Source organism: Glycine soja, chromosome 9 (genome assembly GCF_004193775.1).
Source record: "Glycine soja cultivar W05 chromosome 9, ASM419377v2, whole genome shotgun sequence".
In the NCBI taxonomy this organism is placed as follows: domain Eukaryota; kingdom Viridiplantae; phylum Streptophyta; class Magnoliopsida; order Fabales; family Fabaceae; genus Glycine; species Glycine soja.
In genome coordinates, this window is record NC_041010.1 from 23,497,095 (window position 1) to 23,519,399 (window position 22,305).

The 22,305-nt window shown below is 37.1% G+C and overlaps 1 pseudogene; it reads left to right on the forward strand.

The window, feature by feature from the left end:
* Positions 1-7,449: 7,449 nt before the first annotated feature.
* Positions 7,450-10,047, forward strand: LOC114368275 (annotated as a pseudogene).
* The last annotated feature ends 12,258 nt before the right edge of the window (positions 10,048-22,305 follow it).

The following is a 22,305-nucleotide window of genomic DNA, read 5'->3' on the forward strand; positions in this document are numbered from 1 at the left end:
AGACTAAATTAAAAATTCTCTAATGTGTATATTTTTACAACCGATAATGTGTCCTATAATTCACTGGTGTATGAAAGTTAGGCTTTATAAAAAAAATGGATTTTTTTTTGTAACAGCTTTATCAAAAGCGGATGAGACTTAAATAAATTTTATGAAAAGTTTATTTCACCAACTATTTTTGTAATTGTGAGAATATATTTCTTAACAATATGACATAGAAATGTTATTCACAAATATTTTAAAAGAATGTGTGGCATGTCTTATAATAATTATTTTATTATCTCATAATAAATGTGAGAATAAATTTTCCAATCCCATAATCAGAAAATAAATAAATAGTCCGTGTTTATAAAGATGATCAGTTGTAAAATATACACTTTTTTCGATATTAAAAATATACACATTAAAATTGTAAAAATATTTACAATGTATAGTTTTTTTATGCTTACATGATTAAAAAAAAAGTGGAAAAAGTAAGGCCCGTGTATAAGAAAGCAGGATAATATTTTTCTTTTTATATTAAAAAGTACAAATCATTATAAAGATATTTATGTTAAAGAAATTATAAATTCTTACCTTAAAAAATGTAGGATTATAAATTTTCCATGGAGCATAAGTGTGTAGAACCTCAATTAGTCAATATCCAAAGGATTATCTGATGTAGATATAGGGCAAATTGACTCCAGGGGGTTAGTTTTACAAGCTAATTCCCAAAATAGGTCTCTTTCAAAACAAATTAAGGGAGGGTGGGGGGGGGGGGGGGTCTATTACTACAAAGGGTTCCACCATGCATGCTGGCGACACACGTGACTCGCCATGCATGCTGGCGAAACAGGCCTGGGACTTGAGTGATGTGGTGCTGGTTTCGCCACTCCACTGGCAAAACGCAAGTGACGCGGACACGTGGTGTTTTCGCCACTGCCACTAGCGAAAGAGGTGGTAGAGATGTTTTCGCCATTTTGACTGGCAATATAGGTGAGGTAGGCGTTCAGAGCAAACGTAGGTGTCAGAGGTGGCAGGCCTTCAACAGGTTTTGCAATCAGGACTGGCGAAACAGGCCATGCTGGTTTCGCCATTACCACTAGCGAAACATGCAGGTTTCCCTCCCCCTATTTAAGTCTTCGTTGGTACCAGCGCATTTTTTGACTTGAAAATTTTTTCTCTTCTTTATTTTTCAAGTTTTTCTACCTTCAAAGCCTTCAAGTTTTTCAACTTTCTCAAATCCTCTCGCATCACAAATTTTGTGCAGGTTTCCCTCCCCCTATTAAGCCTTCGTTGGTACCAATGCATTTTTTACTTGAAAATTTTTTTTGCCTTCTTTATTTTTCAAATTTTTCTACCTTCGAAGCCTTCAAGTTTTTCAACTTTCTCAAATCCTCTCGCATCACAAATTTTGTTTTAAGTAATAATTATTTTTTAGAATGAAGTTTTATTCTCAAGTTTAACTGAAGTAGGTTTTTTTTTTATAATTAGATTATTTTATTTCGAAGTTATTGTTGTTATAATTAATTATTTATAATATTGTTTTTGTAGGTATATTTTGGTATATGATGAATTTGGTTATAACAATCTTATATTTTAATGGAAGGGTATATGAAGAGAATGATGGTGTAATATTTGAAGGCAGTAAAAAAGCGATTTAGATTAAACGTGGAATAAGTTTCAATGCTTTTAAAAAAAAATTGGAGATAAGGTAAAGTTAAAAAATAATGAAATTATTTGTTCTATAAGTTGTAGATTTTTAGTTTCAGGAAAATATGTTGCGTTGCAAATTTGTGATGACGAAGATGTTGAAACTATGATCGAAAGTTTTCAACAACAAGAACAAATGTCAGCTATAGGATTGTACATAGAAAAGGATGTTGTTGGTGGTTCTATGTTTCATTCTGCAAATTTTGTTACATGTGGAAATAATTTATCTAATAATGACTCAGAACTGCCAAGAAATGTAAGCGCTCTAGATGATGATGATGATTATCTTGTGTCTAACTCATATGTTGAAAACTCTTTAGATGAAGATGATAGTGTTGATGGTATATCTGATACAGATGATGAAGTCATCCACATGATTCAACCAGTTACAATTGTTCACCCAAGAGAAGATATATTTTATTAAATAAAAAAATGGGTGAATACATTTATCATTTTATGACAATTGTATTTAATGGTAAATAAATATTATTTTGATATTGACCTGAATTTTATTTTTGAAGCTATTAGGTGTAGAAGGAATTCAAAATCCATTTTGGAATGATGCTTTGTATTATAAAAATATCAATTGGAGTCATCCTGATGAGGAGGACATTTGCGGTTTGGAGATGCCATCGAGTTTTAATGTTGGGCGAGAATTATATGTTGGTATGGATTTTGATAGTAAAGATGCAGAAAAAAATGCACTGAAATAATATGTTATGAAGGTGCATCATTGTTTTAAAGTTGTTGAAACCAAATCGCACAAATATATCGTTTGTTGCCCGAATAAAAACCCAAAGTGTCCTTGCCCTTTTTATAAGAGGGCAATTTTATCTAAAAAAACTAATTCATGGAAAGTGACACAATGGGGTGGACCACACACATGTCTGACTATGAGTGTGACACAAGATCATGACAAGCTTGATTCAGATTTAATTGTCACTTGTGTAGTAGGTACATTTTTAATGTTCATATTATCCTAGTTTTGCGTTATTTTTTATTTAAATTATTTTATTTTATTAATAGGCATGATTAGAGAAGATCCATCAATAAAAGTTTCTTTGATTCAAGAAAGGATAAACAATGAATTTGCCTATAAGGTTTCGTACAAAAAAGCATGGATGGTGAAACAAAAAGCGATTGCAATTGAATATGGCGATTGGGAAGAGTCATATGCGAAACTTTCATCGTGGCTAAAACACATGCAAAATCATTCTCCTGGATCCTATTTTCAAATACTGCATGATGATTTTATTGTTGGGAATAGGGTGAGTCGTGAACACCGTCAGTTTCATAGAGTATTTTGGACTTTTGGTAAATATAAAAAGGCTTTTAATTATTGTAAGCCAATCCTACAAGTTGACAACACACATTTATACGGGAAATACTGTGGGACCCTGTTAATGGCCACATCACAAGATGGAAATGGTGGTGTTCTTCCTCTAACATTCGCCGTAGTCGAAGGTGAAACGTTAACAGCGTGGTCATGGTTTTTGGCACACTTGCGTGAACACATGACAAATAAAAATGGTATTTGTCTCATATCTGATCGTCACGCGAGTACAAAGTCTGTTGTTGCTAACGAAGCACTTGGTTGGCAACCTCCCCACGGTTATCATGTTTACTGCGTCTGACACATAGCAAGCAATTTCAATCGCAAATTCAACAATGCCAAACAAAAAGAAATGTTGAAGAAATTGGGTAAGATTTAATTTATAATATGATGTTAATTTAAGTATCATATATACTTAAAATTGTTGTTGCTAACTAATTTTATGCAGGCTACACTCCTTGCAAGCATACATTTGATCAAAATTTAGAAAAATTTCGTCAATTGAGTCCAGCCATAATAACATGGATTGATTGCATTTCAAAGGAAAAATGGACCATGGCTTATGATAAGAAGGACGTAGATATGGTCACATGACAACCAACCTCTCAGAATGTGTAAATAAGGTATTGAAGGATTGTCGCAACATACCGATAACAGCGTTGGTGAAATCAACATATAGTAGGTGTCGAAAGTACTTTGTTGATCGTGGTCGGTAAGCCCAAAGACAATTAAATGAAGGACAAGTATATTGTTCTAAGGTTGTTAAAGAACTTCGAAAAAATCAAGAACAAGCTTGTTCGCACATCGTCCGTGTCTATGATATCTACTCGACAAGGTTTGAAGTAGAGGAGACCTTCAATCCTATAACGCAACGTGGCGGACAAAAGTGAGCAGTTAACTTGAATGACCATTATTGTCAATGCAAAAAGTATTTTGCACTTCACTATCCATGTTCACACATTATTGCTACTTGTGGTTACATGAGCATGAACTACTTCCAATATGTAGATGTTGTTTACACAAATGAGCACATCTTAAAAGCTTACTCCGCACAATGGTGGCCTCTTGGGAATGAAGCGACAATTCCTCCTTCTGAGGACTCATGGACACTTATCCCTGATCCAACTACAATTCGTGCAAAAGGTCGGCCAAAATCAACAAGGATAAGGAATGAGATGGATTGGCTCGAACCATCTGAGCACCGACAAAAATGTAGTAGATGTGGAACAGAAGGACACAACAGGCGTTGATGTCCAATGCAATATGAACGTGGAAGTTGTTAAATTAATTGATTTATGTATTTTATTTGTCTACTTCAATGAAATCATAGCTATTCATGATCAATTTGTTTTTAAAATTATTTATTATTATATTTTTGTGTGTGACATAAACTGCATCCATTAGTAAACCTTCATAACATAAACGATAATAGAAGTCTCAAATTTAAATAAAAAAATACAGCAATATATTTAAATAGTAATATGAAAATCAATCATTATGATGTCTGTGATGACGTGAGGATGTGTCGCATGGGCGTTCCCATCTTCGTGCTTGTCTATTAGGATTTCTTCTGCCCCGATGTTTCCTTGCTTCAACTTAGTCAGCCTCAACAGAAAATTGGTGACATAAATCAACAACTACTAAGTCATCCATATCAGGCATTGCTTCGGGTACATTCCATTGAGTACCTAATGGGGAATTATGTGTTAGAATTGGAGCATCATGTTGTTGTGAAGGGTCATAATAGGCCATGAAAAATTGGGATATGTTTCTGCAACACCACCTAATGAATGTTCGCTTGCAGAAGTATCACTTTGATGACCTTCAAATGGATACTGATACATATCTATGTCGGATACTGAGAAAATGCTGGTGGTGTGTAATACATTCCATGGCCACGCTCTACCATCTGTGGGTACAAATATGATTCTGCTTTAACAGTCTCCCTTCGTCTGGCTATGCCTTGAGTTTCAACACTTGACGGGAGAATATTAAACTCTTGTGCTGCAAATTGATGTTTTGTTGCTGGACCATGTGACATAGGTTTAGTGATTCTCTCTTGCTCTTTAGATAAAATGGTTATTTTCTCCACATACGACACTAGATCATCCAATGTCCATGTATTTCTCTCTTGTGGAGACACCATGTACTATAATGTCTCTGCAACTTCAACCTGCAATTATTAGGTGTTCAAATTAATGGACTAAAATTTCATAAATAATTTGAACTTAAATATTTAAAAAAACATAAAAAAAATACCAATGTAGTTGTGTTTGCATTTTTAGGATCAACAAATATCTTTGTTTTTTGCCTATACCACACCATATAGTCAGAGTTAAGGCTTAGTAGGTCTTCTTGTCAAGGATAACCGTTGACCCTAAAATCAACTCGATTGTTCCATTGATTGATCATTAGGCCTAACAGTTGCCCCCAATTTTCATCATGTTCCTTTCAATGTTATGCCATGAATATTAAAGGGTTGCGAAGGACACCATGAAATTGGTTGTTGCATTCTAAATTGTCTCAACACTCTATTAGGTTGGTGCCACTCAATAACTTGGAAACAAATTAATGGCACCACCGTGCACCACGCTGGACTTCCAACTAAACAAATTGGAGGCAGCACCTGACGTAACATTTGTTGTGTAAGGCTCCCACACAAAATGCATATAATTCCAATATTATTTATTTTCAGTGAAATATGACATATTATTTATTAATTAATCAATACATTAACATGTTCTTACCTCATGTTATTTCATAATATCTAATTTGCGACGAAAAACTATCAAATCATCATTGCCGATATGTTGATTTCCACGTCGTAGCCACCTAAAAAAATTATAAATTAATATAAGTTATATTATTAATTATTTTGAAATGAAATCTAATTTTTTAAACGACTAACTAGTGCCTAAGTGGTTTATTTTCTATTAGGGGAGAAGTCCTCTTTGGAGTCAAACTTGTACATCGTTCCTATGCCCACATTTGTATTAAGATGCACATACCTCCAATTGATTTAATTTATAATCGGTGGCACTGCACATCTCTCTATATAAATAAGCAAGTACGGCAGGTCCCCATGCATATGTGTTGCACTCTCTAAAGTCCCGTAAAAATTACAGGTACCTTAGCGAAACTTTGCTACTGCCTTTGTCAACAAATAAGACACCTCCAATGAATCTTAGGATCCATGCACGGGTAAACCTTTCTACTTGTTGTAAGTTGTCATCATGGTTATTTAATTCTGGAAAATGCTGAGCCAACCAATTTAATTTAATCATACTACCTTGAAGTACACCTTCTTCTAGTCTGACCCCTAACAATTCTTCACATAAATCAGCCTAATTAAGGTATGTTGGATTAATTAATGGTGACCCATCCACACGGAGACCTAATAAAACAGATACATCTTGAAGAGTAATAGTGCACTCTCTTCATCTCATGTGAAAAGTATATGTTTTCGGCATCTATCTTTCTATCAAGGCACTAATTAATGCTGCATTTATTTTTAAATATCCCATCTTCATAATCCAGTAAAAACCAGATTGCTAAAGTAGAGGAATAATTTCGTGTATTTCTTCTTGACCTTGATACGTGGGGACAGCTCGTCTAATGTGTAATTTTCTATCTTCTTCCTCATTCCAAATATATACTGAAACATGCTTATCTTGCATCCATAAAATGTCACCATCAACTGAACCAGATTTAATTTTTATATTTGATGAACACGATGAAGAGAAGATGTCATTAATACTGCAAAAACATTTGTAAATTATTTATCCATAATATAAAAAAATTAAGTACATTTATAAAAATTAAATTAAATATATATAAAAAATAAATTATGTAACAGAATATGTAACAAAAATTAATATGCAAAGAATATATTATACAAATAACACAATATATATATTCCAACATATATATTTGAATAACATAATATATAACTGAAATTAATATGCAAAGAAAAATTTAAACAATATATATACAAAATTAATAAAAAAAATTAACAGAATATATATATTTGAATAATAACTTAGCATATACTTTTATAATATTAACATATATATGCAGAATAAATATATCATAGAACTTTATAATACCAAAAACAAATAATTTAAATATCAACAACACACAAAATATTGGCAGAACACAAAAAATATTGGCAGGTACCAGAATTTGACGAGAACGAAGCACTGGAAAAGGAACACCACACCACCGGAAAAGAGCGTTTCGCCACCACCACAAGCAAAACAGCACCAGGGCAAAATTATGAAATAGAAAAATTATGAAGCATGTGTACATTCGGGATTCGGGAGAACGTCTTATATAAAGGGAACGGGACATCCCATGCATCACATGAAGCTTATTTCGCTACTACAAATGGCAACATCTTTTGAAAAGGTATTTTGCCACTGCCAATGGCGACATGTTCTGAAAAAATTTCTGCGCTTTCTGTACCCTTAGCTACGCTCTGCTACTACCACCTGCATGGCCTTTCCGTGTGCGCCACATCAATCGTATTTCGCCACTACAAATGGCGAAAACCTAGCCACCTTGTTTTGCCAGTGGCAATAGAGAAACCAGCACCACATCACTCGAGTCCCAGGCCTATTTCGCCAACATGCATGGCGGAACCCTTTGTAATAACAGACCCCCTCCGTAATTTGTTTTGAAAGAGACCCACTTAGGGAATTAGTTTGTAAAACTAACCCCCTGGGGTCAATTTGCCTAGATATAGCTCAAACAAAGCAATTTGACCAGATCATATATCCTTAGTTACAGTACAACTGAAGTGATCTCAACCTGGTTGTGTCCACTTCTGTTACTTAATCCACATGCTTGCCCTAATTCAACCTAAGTCAATACCCTGTCCCAAATCTTACAGAGATTTCTGCTAAATTTTCTATTGCCAGATCCATCAACTTCGATACACCCTCCAATTTTCTTCTTCGGATTCAATGGTGTGGTCGCATAAAGGCAAGTTTTTTATCTTCTATTTACTCTTCTTTTTCTCTTCTCTTCATGCTTCCAGTTCCCCCTTAGACCTTGAATCATGTTCTATACAATCCAAGCTGGACCACAATTCATGCCAGGAACATGTTCCTGAAAAACCCCATATAGCTAATAATTTGAATCAACAAGTTTTGTTGGATATGCTTGAGGAGTTAGTGAGAAATCTTAGTGATTTAGTTGCAAGATTGGAATCAAAGCTACTTGAACCTCCAAAAGAAAAAGGGTAAGTTTACTCAAAAAAAGATTGGTGATGATGATGAAGATGCAAGATTAAGTAGTAAAGGAGTTGAAGAAGGTGAATTTGAGGGGAAAACCCGAGAAGGGGAGAGAGCTAGGGGAACGTCTATGACAAAGTACACACCTTTTTGGTCAGAGAGGTTCCAGTTTGCATCTGCTTTGAAGTTGGATTCTGAGGCCACTTGTATAAATGTTTTGCCTTTTAGGGACCACGAGGGGCTGAGTAAGTATGTGGCGGTTAGTGATGAGAGGGGAAGAGTGTATGTGTTCACGAGGAATGAGGATGTGTTGGTTGAGTTTGATACCTCATTGGAGTCCCCTATTACAGCAATGGTTTCGTATACTTCAGTTTATAAGAATGAGAGTTTTGTGGTAACTGGTCATCAAAATGGGGAAATCTTGATGCATAGAGCTTGGGAGGGAGGGTCTAGTGGAGAGGATTATAGTTCTGTTTTCATGGAGAATGTTGGCAGGTTTATTATGTAGGGAGGATGAAGTACATTCTGTCAGCTTATACAAGTGGGAAGATCAGGGTTTTTAAGGAGAATGGTTCGTTACATGGTTCTGCCACGCCCTCTAGTAGGCCGCTAGTTTTTTTGAAGCAACGACTTATGTTCTTGACAAAAATTGGGACAAGTTCATTGGATTTAAGGGGCATGAAAATCAGGGAATTTGAATGTGAAGGCTTGAACCACTCTGTTGCTCGAACTTATGTTTTTTATGCCATGGAGCGTTCCAAGGCTTATGGGTTTACCTCGGACAGAGATCTGATTTATGTCTTGTTGCTTGGAGATGTGATGAACTTCAAATGCAGGGTTAGATACAAGAAAAAGTTTGATGTGGACGAGCCTCTTGCTCTGCAGGCAATTAAGGGGTATTTGCTGATTGTTAACCCGAAGAAGGTTTTCGTGTACAATTTTTCATCTCCGCATTATGTGAGAGTTGGTGTGCCTTTACCTGTTTTCTCCTCAGGACTTGATGAGCTTAGATCATCCTTCTTGAATAATTCGACCCCAAGTTTGGATGCGGAAACAAGAGTGACACCCTTGATAGCTAGTGACCATAAAAGGCTTGTTATTGTTGGTCTTGGAGGTGGGTATGTTGGAATGTATCATTCTCATCTACCTATCTTCAAAGGGGAATTCAATACCATGCTATGGACTAGTCCTGTGTTGTTCTTCATACTTTTCCTATTTGGGGCTTGGCACTTTTTCGCCAAGAAGAAGGAAGCACTTACATCATGGGGACCAGATGATCCATTTAGTTCCACGTCAGCTACCACCAGTGTGTCGTTGGCATCTGGCTCTAGAGACAGATCTTTTGCAGACTCTTCTTCGAGAAGTTCTAAAGTTATGGATCTTAGAGGTGGAAATCTCAGAGCTCCACCGAGAAGGTACGACTCTCCTTCAAGGTATCCCGGTGGGGCTGCAACTTCCTATAGGCTTGGTGGTGTTTCTATAGATCACAATGCTAGGCCAGCTTCAGTTGATCCAAATTTTCGTGTAGCCTCGGAGCTGAAATTTAGGGCCTCCACCATGGACCCTCCAGGTTTTCCTAAAAGAAGAGATGGTATGTTTGTAGGCAATCAAGTTGTAAATGACCATAGTTGAGTGGTAGAGTTAATTGCATGTTATGGGCTTTTCTCTAACTAGTTTCAGATTTCCTTAGCTTTTAATCTTATGCATCACTTTGTTATCTGGTCTCGCAGTCTTCTAGCTTTCAAGTTGTTGCACACAAGAGAGAAATAAATTATTATGAAAAACTTCCCAGTCTTTTCTTCTCCCGTATATTTTTGTTGTCCTTCGAGTTTTCCTTTTGTTAAGAAGTCCGTATATGAGAAATAGAAAATTGTGTGTGAGGGTGGTGGGGGCTGAAAGGGACGGAGGCGGGGAGGGTGACGGCTGTCGAGGAGCTTCTCCTCCTGAAGTCGGACGAGGCCTGCCGCTTGGAAAAGCGTCAATGGCTTATGTGCCTGGACCTCGCGGTGGATGTCAGGAGATAAGCCTAACACAAAGCAACTGAGCAAGAAGGGTGGAGGGAGGCCGATTATGCGGTTCGCAAGGTCCTCAAAATCTGAGAGGTACTGCGCCACCGTACCACACTGGGTGAGTTTGAACAGGGCCCCGGTAGGGTCCTCATACTGAGAGGGCACAAAGCGGGTCTACAACGCCTGGAGGAACGTCGACCACGAAGTAAACTGGCCGTTGCCAGTCATCCATTGGAACCAAGCCAGAGCACGACTGTCAATATAGAATGACGCAACGGTAAGTCATTCTGCTTTTGGAGTTCCATGATATTCAAAAAATTGGGTGATTGATGTGTCATCATTTTCTCATATTTCTTAACCCTTTTTGTCACCATTTTAATTACTGATTAGCCTTAATTATCAAATTTATTATGCAGTTTTATCATTTGGGCCTACTGGATTAATTTTGTGTTTTTAATTTAATTTCAGGAGAATTAAGCTATTGGGCTTGAATCCGAAATTGGGCTTGGACTTGAAGAGAGCAGACAATTTTATTCTACCAAATCTTATCATATCTAGATTTTATCTCATCTAGATATTATTTCATCTAGATTTTATCTTATCATATCTAGATTTTATGTCATCTAGATATTATTTCATATAGATCTTATCTTATCTTATCTTATCTAGATTTTATTTCATCTATGGGCTTGGACTTAAAACAGATTTGTAAGCTTTGGGGCTGATAACTATATAACAGTACCAAGGTTCTAGTTTTAGGCTCTCTCTCTTTTGTTTTTAGCTTTTTTCATTTTGGAGAATAATTCTAGTTTTCTTCGTTTCCTACTACAATTTCGTTTTCTATTGATTAATGGAAGGCTAAGTCTCCAACATTCTTTTCTCTTGAGGATCAAGCACAACTCTCTTTGAGGTTTTATTATTACTATTGAATTCTTATCAGTTTTTCCTCTTCACCAATTACTTTGTATTTGTTGCTATTAATCCATGCATGCTTAGTGCTTGATTAATTGTCTCTGCGCTTAATTTACGTTCATGCTTAATGATTAGTTTCGTCCATGATTAATTGGTGTATGTGTTGCTTAATCACATAATGAATGCCTTATGTTAAATTTCTCTTAGTAATTTAATTTAGGGTTGGATTAAGTGGTTGAACTGATAAAGGATAAATCCTCGCAACCTAGGATAGGAGACTTACTTGTGAATCAAGGGGAAACAACGTGTTTTAATTATGATATTTTCTTATTCAAATTTACTTGTTGTTTAATTTACAAAAACAAACAACCCCCCCCCCCCCCCATCTCGTTACTGTTTTATTACAATCTGTTATGAACGTTTGGTTAATCATTGCTCGTTAGGAGATGACCTAGGACCACTTCATAGATACTACATTTTTAATGTTTATTTGATTCGGGTACGACCTTGATCAAATTTGGCGCCGTTGCCGGGGAGCAGTGGGCAAAAGGTTCATAATAGTGTTTAGTTATCTTATTTTGTGTAGCGTTCTGTTTTGCATTTCAGTTGCATTCCCTGTTTAGCGACTGATTCAGCCTTTTGTTTTGCTGTGAAAAGTACTGAACAATGATTAGCGACTGATTCAGCCTTTTGTTTTGCTGTGAAAAGTACTGAACATTGATTAGCGATTGGGAATTAGCGACGGATTTAGTAATTTAATTAGTGATTTTTGTTTTGATAGTTAGAGTTGTTATTTTTGGCTGATTTTTTGTGTGCTAGCTTCTTTTGATCCATATTTTGTGTGAAAAATACCAGGAGCACTTGGTGTGGCATTATTTTAGAGACAAAAATTTTTGGAACTTGTTTTTAGCAAAACTTAAAACGACCATAACTTTTGCTCTGGATATCAGAATAACTATTATTATATATGTATTTGGGGTAGAAAAAAATTTCCCATACTGTGGCAATCAGCGGGGTCCCAAACTCCAAAAATCAGCCATTTACTAAGTTTTTTTTTTATTTTTCAAGTATTATTGTCCTATTTTTCTAAACTTTTCTTAAGTAGTTTTCATAGTTAGACTTTGAATTTCTGTTTGAAATTTTTTGTGCTATCTTTTCATGATTTTAGGGTGTTGCTCACAAAATTTTGGCTCATTTTGATATCGTTTGAGTATAGCTGTAGTTTTACCCCCTTGTTAGATGCTTGTTGAGAAACACATTATTTGCTGCATATAGTGCATGACTAGGGGCAATCCAGGTGATTTGCAACCCTTTGATCCTGAAATAGATAGAACCTTTCATAGATTAGTTAGGCAAAATGTGTATCCTGGTCATTTTGAGCATTTTGAGCATTTTGAGCATTTTGAGCATTCTGTTGAGGGTGATTCTGAATATTCTGATTTTGAGCATTCCACTACTAATTTTCATACTGAGAACATGGATCAACCTCCACCTCGTGAGAGGACTTTTTAGGAGATGGCTGCACCTGATTTCACTTATGAAAGCTTGTGCATTCAATATCCTGATGAGGGTGTTCCATATGTTCTCAAGACTGGACTAATACATTTGCTGCCCAAGTATCATGGTCTTGCAGGTGAAGATCCTCATAAGCATCTTAAGGAGTTCGATATTGTTTGTTCCACCATGAAGCCCCCTGATGTCCAAGAAGATCATATCTTTCTAAAGGCTTTTCCTCATTCTCTAGAGGGACTGGCAAAATATTGGTTGTACTACCTTGCTCCCAGGTCTATTTTCAGTTGGGATGACCTTAAGAGGGTGTTCTTGGAGAAATTCTTCCCTGCATCTAGGACCACTACCATCAGAAAAGACATTTCAAGCATCAGGTAACTTAGTGGAGAAAACTTGTATGAGTACTGGGAAAGATTCAAGAAATTGTGTGCAAGCTGCCCTAACCACCAGATTTCCGAGCAACTCCTTCTTCAATATTTCTATGAGGGACTTAGCAACATGGAGAGGAGAATGATTGATGCTGCTAGTGGTGGAGCTCTTGGTGATATGACCCCTGCTAAAGCTAGGAATTTGATTGAGAAGATGACTTCCAACTCCCAACAATTCAGTGCAAGAAATGATGCTATTGTCCTTAGAGGAGTCCATGAGGTGGCCACAGATTCATCTTCATCTATTGAAAATAAAAAGCTTGAGGGAAAACTTGATGTCTTGGTCAACCTAGTAACCCAGCTTGCCATGAATAAAAAATCTACACCTGTTGCAAGATTCTATGGTCTATGTTCTTCTACAGATCACCATACAGATCTCTGTCATTCTTTGCAGCAATCTGGAGTCAATGAGCAACCTGAAGCTTATGTTGCAAACATTTATAATAGACCTCCTCAGCAGCAAAACCAACAACAGCAGAATAATTATGACCTTTCAAGCAATGGATACAATCCAGGTTGGAGGAATCATCCAAATCTAAGATGGACAAGTCCTCCACAACAACAACAGTCTGTCCCTCCTTTTCAGAATGCTACTGGTCCAAGCAAGCCATATGTTCCTCCTCCAATACAACAACAGCAACAACAACAGTCACCACAAAGACAACAAGCAACTGAGGCTCCTCCTCAACCTTCCTTAGAAGAGTTAGTGAGGCAAATGACCATCCAGAATATGCAATTTCAGAGTCTGACAAATCAGATCGGGCAGATGGCTACTCAGATGAACCAAGCTCAGTCCCAAATTTCTGACAAATTGCCTTCACAAACTGTGCAGAATTCAAAAAATGTGAGTGCCATCACCTTAAGGTCTGGCAACCAAATTCAAGTGCCTCCACTAGTAGCAGCACCCGCACCTGAACCTGTCAAGCTTCATTCTACACCTGAAAAAAAGGATGAGATAGTTGCACAAAAGTGAAAGTTTCCTAACAAAAATTTTCATGCAGGTGGACCTTCTTCTAGTAATTCTGACTTACAGCAGCCCCTTATCCCTCTTCCATTCCCACCTAGAGCAATTCCAAACAAAAAGATGGAAGAAGCGGAAAAGGAGATCTTGGAGAACTTCAGAAAAGTAGAGGTGAACATACCTCTGCTAGATGCCATCAAGCAGATTCCAAGATATGCCAAGTTTCTAAAGGAGCTGTGCACCCACAAAAGGAAGTTCAAGGGCAATGAAAGGATTAGCATGGGCAGAAACGTGTCAGCATTGATAGGTAAATCTGTTCCTCACATTCCTGAGAAATTTAAGGACCCAGGTACTTTATGTATACCTTGCATTATTGGGAACAGTAAATTTGAGAATGCCATGCTAGATCTAGGAGCATCAGTTAGTGTCATGCCTCTGTCCATTTTCAATTCTTTATCTCTTGGACCTTTGCAATCTACGGATGTGGTGATTCATTTGGCAAATAGAAGTGTTGCTTACCCCGCAGGTTTCATAGAGGATGTGTTGGTTTGGGTTGGTGAACTTATTTTTCCTGTTGATTTTTATGTTCTTAATATGGAAGAGGGATTTTCCCATGGTCCAGTTCCAATTATTTTAGGTAGACCATTTATGAAAACAGCCCGAACCAAGATAGATGTTTATGCTGGCACATTGTCTATGGAATTTGGTGATATTGTTGTTCATTTTAACATTCTTGATGCCATGAAACATCCATCTGAGGATCATTCTGTTTTTCGTGCTGAGATAATTGATCAGATTGTTGATGATTATATGTTTGATTTTGACAATGTTCTTCATGGTAGGAAACATCCATTTTTATCTGATTTGCATACTTGTCATTCCTTATGCATTGAATCTGAATCTGAGTTTGAATTTGATCCTATGTCTAATTTTTATGCTGAGAATGAATCTGAATTTGAGTCTGGTTTTGATTTTCTGTGTGTTGTACCTCTTGATGTTGATTTTTTAGAGTCAGAATGCACTAACCATGTTGCAGGAAGTACATATACTTATGACTTGCTTTATGAGGTACAGGCTGAGGAACCTTTTTCTTCTCCTACCATGGTTCCTCCCACGGTTCAGCCACCACCCACACCAGAGTTGAAGCCCTTACCAGCAACCCTCAAATATGCTTACTTGGAGGACGAGGAAAAATTTCCAGTGATCATCTCTGCCTCCCTTGCTGCTGAGCAAAAGGAGAAGTTGTTGCTAGTTCTCAAGAAGCACAAGAAAGCCATTGGATGGATTTTTGCAGACATTCCTGGTATTAGCCCATCTACCTGCATGCATAGTATACTTTTAGAGGATGGAGCTAAGCCAGTGAGGCAGCCACAACGGCGACTCAACCCCGCCATTCTAGATGTGGTGAAAAAGAAAGTGACCAAGCTCTTACAAGCTGGAATCATCTACCCCATTTCTGACAGCCAGTGGGTGAGTCCAGTCCAAGTGGTTCCTAAGAAGACAGGCCTCACAGTGATCAAGAATGAAAAGGATGAGCTTATTCCTACAAGAGTGCAGAACAGCTAGCGAGTCTGCATTGATTATAGGAGGCTGAATCAAGTAACCAGAAAAGATAATTTTCCCCTGCCTTTCATTGATCAAATGCTTGAGCGCTTGGCAGGTAAGTCTCATTACTGTTTTCTTGATGGTTTTTCTGGTTATTTACAAATTCATATTGCTCCTGAGGATCAAGAAAAGACCACATTCACCTATCCCTTTGGCACTTTTGCCTATAGGAGGATGCCCTTTGGCCTATGCAACGCCCCTGGTACCTTCCAACGGTGTATGCTTAGCATTTTCAGTGATTTTTTAGAGAGTTTCATAAAGGTATTTATGGATGATTTTACTGTTTATGGATCCTCTTTTGATGCATGTTTGGATAGTCTATATAGAGTTCTTAGTAGATGCATTGAAACTAACCTTGTGCTGAATTTTGAAAAATGTCACTTCATGGTAGAACAAGGTATAGTTTTAGGGCATATCATTTTTAGTAGGGGCATAGAGGTAGACCCTGCAAAAATAGATGTTATTTCACAATTGCCTTACCCCTCTTGCGTGCGAGAGATTCGTTCTTTTCTTGGTCATGCATGGTTTTATAGGCGTTTTATCAAGGATTTTAGCAAAGTGACCCTTCCATTATCCAATCTGCTACAAAAGGAGGTGGAGTTTGATTTTGATGACCAATGCAAAGAGACTTTTGATTGCCTCAAGCGTGCAGTGACTACCACCCCTATCATTCAGGCTCCTGATTGGACAGCCCCATTTGAGCTATTGTGCGATGCATCCAATTACGCATTGGGGGCTATCCTTGCTCAAAAGATTGACAAGCTGCCTCGGGTAATCTACTACGCCTCCAGAACTTTGGATGCTGCTCAAGCAAATTGTACTACCACAGAGAAGGAGCTATTAGCGATAGTTTTTGCCCTTGAAAAATTTCGTTCATATTTGCTTGGTACTCGTGTTATTGTTTATACTGACCATGCAGCTCTGAAGTACCTGTTGAAGGAGGCTGAATCAAAGCCTAGATTGGTCAGGTGGATGCTTTGGCTCCAAGAGTTTGATTTGGAGATATGTGATCAGAGTGGTGCACAGAACCTCGTGGCTAACCATCTGAGTAGGATTGAGCGTGTGTCAGAGGACTCACCCATTCGGGATGATTTTCCGGATGACCATTTGTACATTCTGTATAGTGTTTCTGATTCCTTCCCCACTCCCTGATTTGCTAATATTGTGAATTATTTGGTTGCTTCTGTTTTTCCTCCCTTAGCGTCTAAAGCTCAAAATGATAAAATTAAGAGTGATGCTAAGCATTATATTTGGGATGACCCCTATTTGTGGAAGTTATGCAATGACCAGGTTATTAGAAGATGCATTCCAGACCATGAGATTGACTCAGTCCTGCAATTCTGTCATTCTTCCGCACCAGGAGGCCATCTTGGCATACAGAGGACAGCTCGCAAGGTGCTTGACTGCGATTTCTATTGGCCCACCATCTTCAATGATGCGTGGAGAATATGTAGCACTTGTGAGCCTTGTCAGAGAGCAGGCGGCTCACCTTCATGGAGACAGCAAATGCCTCAACAACCCATGTTATTCTGTGAGGTGTTTGATGTCTGGGGTATAGATTTTATGGGGCTTTTCCCTGTCTCTTTTGGTTTTGTTTATATTCTCCTTGTTGTTGATTATGTTTCAAAATGGGTGGAAGCCAAACCCACCAGAACTAACGATGCTAAAGTTGTTGTGGATTTTGTTAGATCTAATATGTTTTGCAGGTTTGGAGTCCCTAGAGCCATCGTTAGTGATCAAGGCACTCATTTTTGTAACAGATCCATGTATGCCTTGCTAAAAAAGTATGGGGTCGTGCACAAAATTTCCACACCATACCACCCCCAAACTAATGGGCAAGCTGAGATTTCAAACAGAGAGATAAAAAGAATCTTGGAGAAGATTGTGCAGCCGAACAGAAAGGATTGGAACACCAGGTTAGATGATGCTCTTTGGGCGCATAGGACTGCCTACAAAGCACCCATAGGAATGTCTCTTTATCGGGTTGTCTTTGGCAAGGCATGTCATCTTCCTGTAGAGATACAACACAAAGCCTACTAGGCTGTAAAGACCTGCAACTTCTCTATTGATCAGGCTGGAGAGGAAAGGAAGTTGCAACTAAGTGAGCTAGATGAAATCCGTTTAGAAGCCTATGAGAATTCCAAATTCTACAAAGAGAAGATCAAGAAGTTCCATGACAGCTTGATAGCTAAGAAGGACTTTGTGGTTGGATAGAAAGTTTTATTGTATAACTCTAGGCTTGGACTCATGAGTGGTAAGTTGAGGTCAAAGTGGATTGGTCCTTTTGTGGTGACTAATGTTTTTCCTTATGGTACAGTTGAGATCAAAAGTGAATCCACAGATAAGGGCTTCAAGGTCAATGGACACCGGTTGAAACCATTCCTCATAAATCCCCCCTTAGTGGATGTAGTGGTGGAGGAGACCTCCTTACTTCACCCTACTTCTCTTCCGCCATGACTTAGGGAGTTTTATTTTTCTATCTCGTTCTTTACTTTTGTTGCACTTGTCCAAATTTATTGATTGCTTTGATTGTTCTTGATCTTATGATTGTGCTACATTGAGGACAATGTGTTGTTTAAGTGTGAGGGGGGGGGGGGGAGATTGTTCTTTAATTTTGTTAGGTATTCTAGTTTAATTTTATTAGGTTTTCTTGTTTAATTTTGTTAGGTTTTCTAGGTTAATTTTGTTATTTTGGTTTTATGTTTTGTGTACAACATTGCATGTTCTCTTTGAATTATAGGTTATGTACAGGTAATGGGTAATTGTTTTTGAATAGGAGATTCTTGGCATTTTGTGAATTGAAACCCTTGTTTTTCTCTACATGTCAAGTGAGTTTTGAAAGTTCGAATTGAAAGTGATAGATTTACCCTTGGTGAGAATTTGAGCCATCACCATCTATTTTATTCAATGTGTTTTGCCCCATTGATTGCTTGCACAATAGCCTTGGCTTTACTCTTGTTGATAGTTCTTGCTTCACATTTTGTTCTTATAAGCCTCTAGCCAAATGAGCCTACCTTAAATTAATTCCTTTGATAGCCCCTTTGAGCCTATGTTCCCCTTCTTTGTTTTGAAGCTCATTACAAGCCTTAAGTGAAAAACCATGATTTCACCCTAACCTTAAGGAATTTTGGAGCTTTGGAATTGTTTTGGGAATAAGTGTGAAGGGGGGGGGGGGGGGGTATGTTTCATTGGATGATATGTTTTTGTTGGCCATGCTTGATGATGTATTTTGGCCATGCTTGATGTATATACATATGTTGCCTAATTGTTGCTTTATTTTTCAAATGCTTTCAAATGCTACTGTTCACGTTAAAAAAAAACAAAAAAAAATTAAAAAAAATGATGATGAAATTGAATAAATGAGGTCTTGGTTTGAAGACTTGGATTGGTTGAAGACTTGGTTGATTTTGTTTTGGGTTTACTTTTTAATTTTGATTTTGGGGTTTACTACTTTTTCTTACTTTCCACTTATTCCCCATTGTTCCTCTATTCCTTTGGGTTTTAGCTACCATCCCATACTTTCATCTATCTTGTCCTTGGCCCCATTACAATCTTAAAAGACCTTTTGATCCTCATGTGCATTTGCTTGTGATGTGGTTGTCATTTTTAGAGTCTTGCCAAGTCTATGTGGTGTTTGTTTTCATGGGTGCTCTGAGAGTAAATAGTAGCCTAGACACTTGAGAGATAAAGTGCATATATTGTGAGGCTTTATCACTTTTCATTCTTGAGCTGATTTACTATCTTGCCATGTTTGAGATGCTTGGATGATTTTCATGGCGGCCTTGACTCTTTAACTCTTTACGTGTTGCATGTTACCCATTCTTTTCATTCCTTGAGATTCATTGAGAAATATGTAATTGTTGTTGTATCTGTTTGTTTCTCTTTAATGTCTTTGGATTTGTCCCTTGCTTTGTTTTTTGATTTTGCCCAGGAGTGCAAAAGGCTAAGTGTGAGGGGATTTGATGTGTCATCATTTTCTCATATTTCTTAACCCTTTTTGTCACCATTTTAATTACTGATTAGCCTTAATTGTCAAATTAATTATGCAATTTTATCATTTGGGCCTACTAGATTAATTTTGTGTTTTTAATTTAATTTGAGGAGAATTATAAGCAATTGGGCTTGAATTCAGAATTGGGCTTGGACTTGAAGAGAGGAGACAATTTTATTCTACAAAATCTTATCATATCTAGATTTTATCTCATCTAGATATTATTTCATCTAGATTTTATCTTATCATATCTAGATTTTATCTCATCTAGATATTATTTCATCTAGATCTTATCTTATCTAGATTTTATTTCATCTAGATTTTGTCTTATCTTATCTTATCTAGATTTTATTTTATTTATGGGCTTGGACTTAAAACAGATTTGTAAGCTTTGGGGCTGAGAATTATATAACAGCACCAAGGTTCTAGTTTTAGGCTCTCTCTTTTGTTTTTAGCTTTTTTCGTTTTGGAGAATAATTCTAGTTTTCTTCGTTTTCTACTACAATTTCGTTTTCTATTGATTAATGGAAGGCTAAGTCTCCAGCGTTATTTTCTCTTGAGGATCAAGCATAGCTCTCTTTGAGGTTTTATTATTACTATTGAATTCTGATCAGTTTTTCCTCTTCACCAATTACTCTGTATTTGTTGCTATTAATCCATGCATGCTTAGTACTTGATTAATTGTCTCTGCGCTTAATTTACGTTCATGCTTAATGATCAGTTTCGTTCATGATTAATTGGTGTATGTGTTGCTTAATCACATAATGAATGTCTTATGTTAAATTTCGCTTAGTAATTTAATTTAGGGTTGAATTAAGTGGTTGAACTGATAAAGGATAAATCCTCGTAGCCTAGGATAAGAGACTTGCTTATGAATCAAGGGGAAACAACGTGTTTTAATTCTGATTTTTTCTAATTCAAATTTACTTGCTGTTTAATTTACAAAAACAAACAACCCTCCCAATTCGTTACTGTTTTATTACAATCTGTTATGAACGTTTAGTTGACCATTGCTCGTTGGGAGACGACCTAGGACCACTTCTTAGATATTGTATTTTTAATGTTTATTTGATTCGGGTACGACCTCGATCAGTGATCTTAAAGATCCACCCCAAGGGGTCAGTCCCATCAGAACGGGGAACATCCGATTTGATTCTGTGGGTAATTGCAGGTGGCGACGATGGAGTTGGAGCTGTGGAAGCAGGTGTCAAGTCGGTGAGTGCAGGGGGAAGACGATGAAGGATCTCGTTGAGTTGGAAGGTGACAGTTTACAAGGTATCACCCATAGATAGTTGCTGAGCTGTGAGTTTGAGGATAGCATCCTCAATGGAAGTGGGAACTTTGGAAGAATCAGCCATAGCAACGAGAGCGCCAAAGTGATACGAGTGCACAGGGGTAATATGGTTTTCGAGGACCAGGACCTCCAAAGAAGAGAGAAGGAAGGTAAAAGCTTGATTTTATTGATGATACTGTTATTTACATATTAGTCTATTTATATCGATATTCTATAATAACAGAATTTGTCATTTTGTGCAATTGGAATATCAGGATCATTTTTCTTGTCTCCTAGGCACTAGCAACAATCACGCAACATCATCTCTCAGGATTGCAGGATCTTCAGGATCAATCTTTAGACGTAATCTTTCAGGTAAGTGGGCTTCGAAACCTTCCTCTTTGTGCTACTTGTTATTCGCACCTCTGGCTCTGTTTGCACTGCTTGTTTTGCACCGCTTTCTGCTACTTGCACCTTCGTAACTGCTATACTATCAAATATAATGTCCCAAGGACTGGTTTAAAATAGGATTTTACCACATTCAAGCTGCATAAAGTATAAACTTTGGATATGTAAAGTTCGCTTGGCTAAATTTGTGTCTAAATGGGTTAGTTGGAGTGAAAGAGTTTCAGAATCTTTATACATGTAGTCTGAGTTTGATCTAAGAATTAATGTGTGAAAAAATAATGTTGGGAGAGATTTTCACATAAGCACCTAAGTATCTGGAAAATAAAAAATAGTAGGAAAGAAGTGTTCACAGTAATACTTGTTTAAGCAATGGAACCTAAAATATGTGATGTCTAGTTGTGTGCCTCATGAACTTCTAAGGGAAAATATTATAAGTATTCTTGATGGCAAAAAAGCGTGAGAATCATAAAAGAAAGATAGAGAATTTATGTTGCTCCAAAATATTGACGAAAAGAGTGCTAATAAAATAGATAGAGAATTTATGCAGCTGTTAAAACTTGAAAGCATATGCCTCTCTGCCCATGGGGAAGTGAATATTCCTCTAAAACTTTAAGTGGTACTTTGAGAATTTATCACAGTAATGTTTTTGTTTTATTTCGATGGATTCAAAATATAAAGGAGTCATCCACCCAAAGCTGGTTTTTGTCAAATTCCATGGGTACACAACAAGCACATCACCTTTAAGATTGCATCTCGGATGTCATCCAAAGCTTTAAAGATTTAAACACTTCTAGGGTGAGAAGTTTCTTTTCAAAGATGACATGACATTCTCGGCATCATCATTTAATGGACCTAGTCTAACGACGTGTATTAAAAATAAACATAAATTTTTTTAAGTAGTTATATAAAGAAAACAAAATTTTAGTAGTAAAACCAAAATGACATAATTC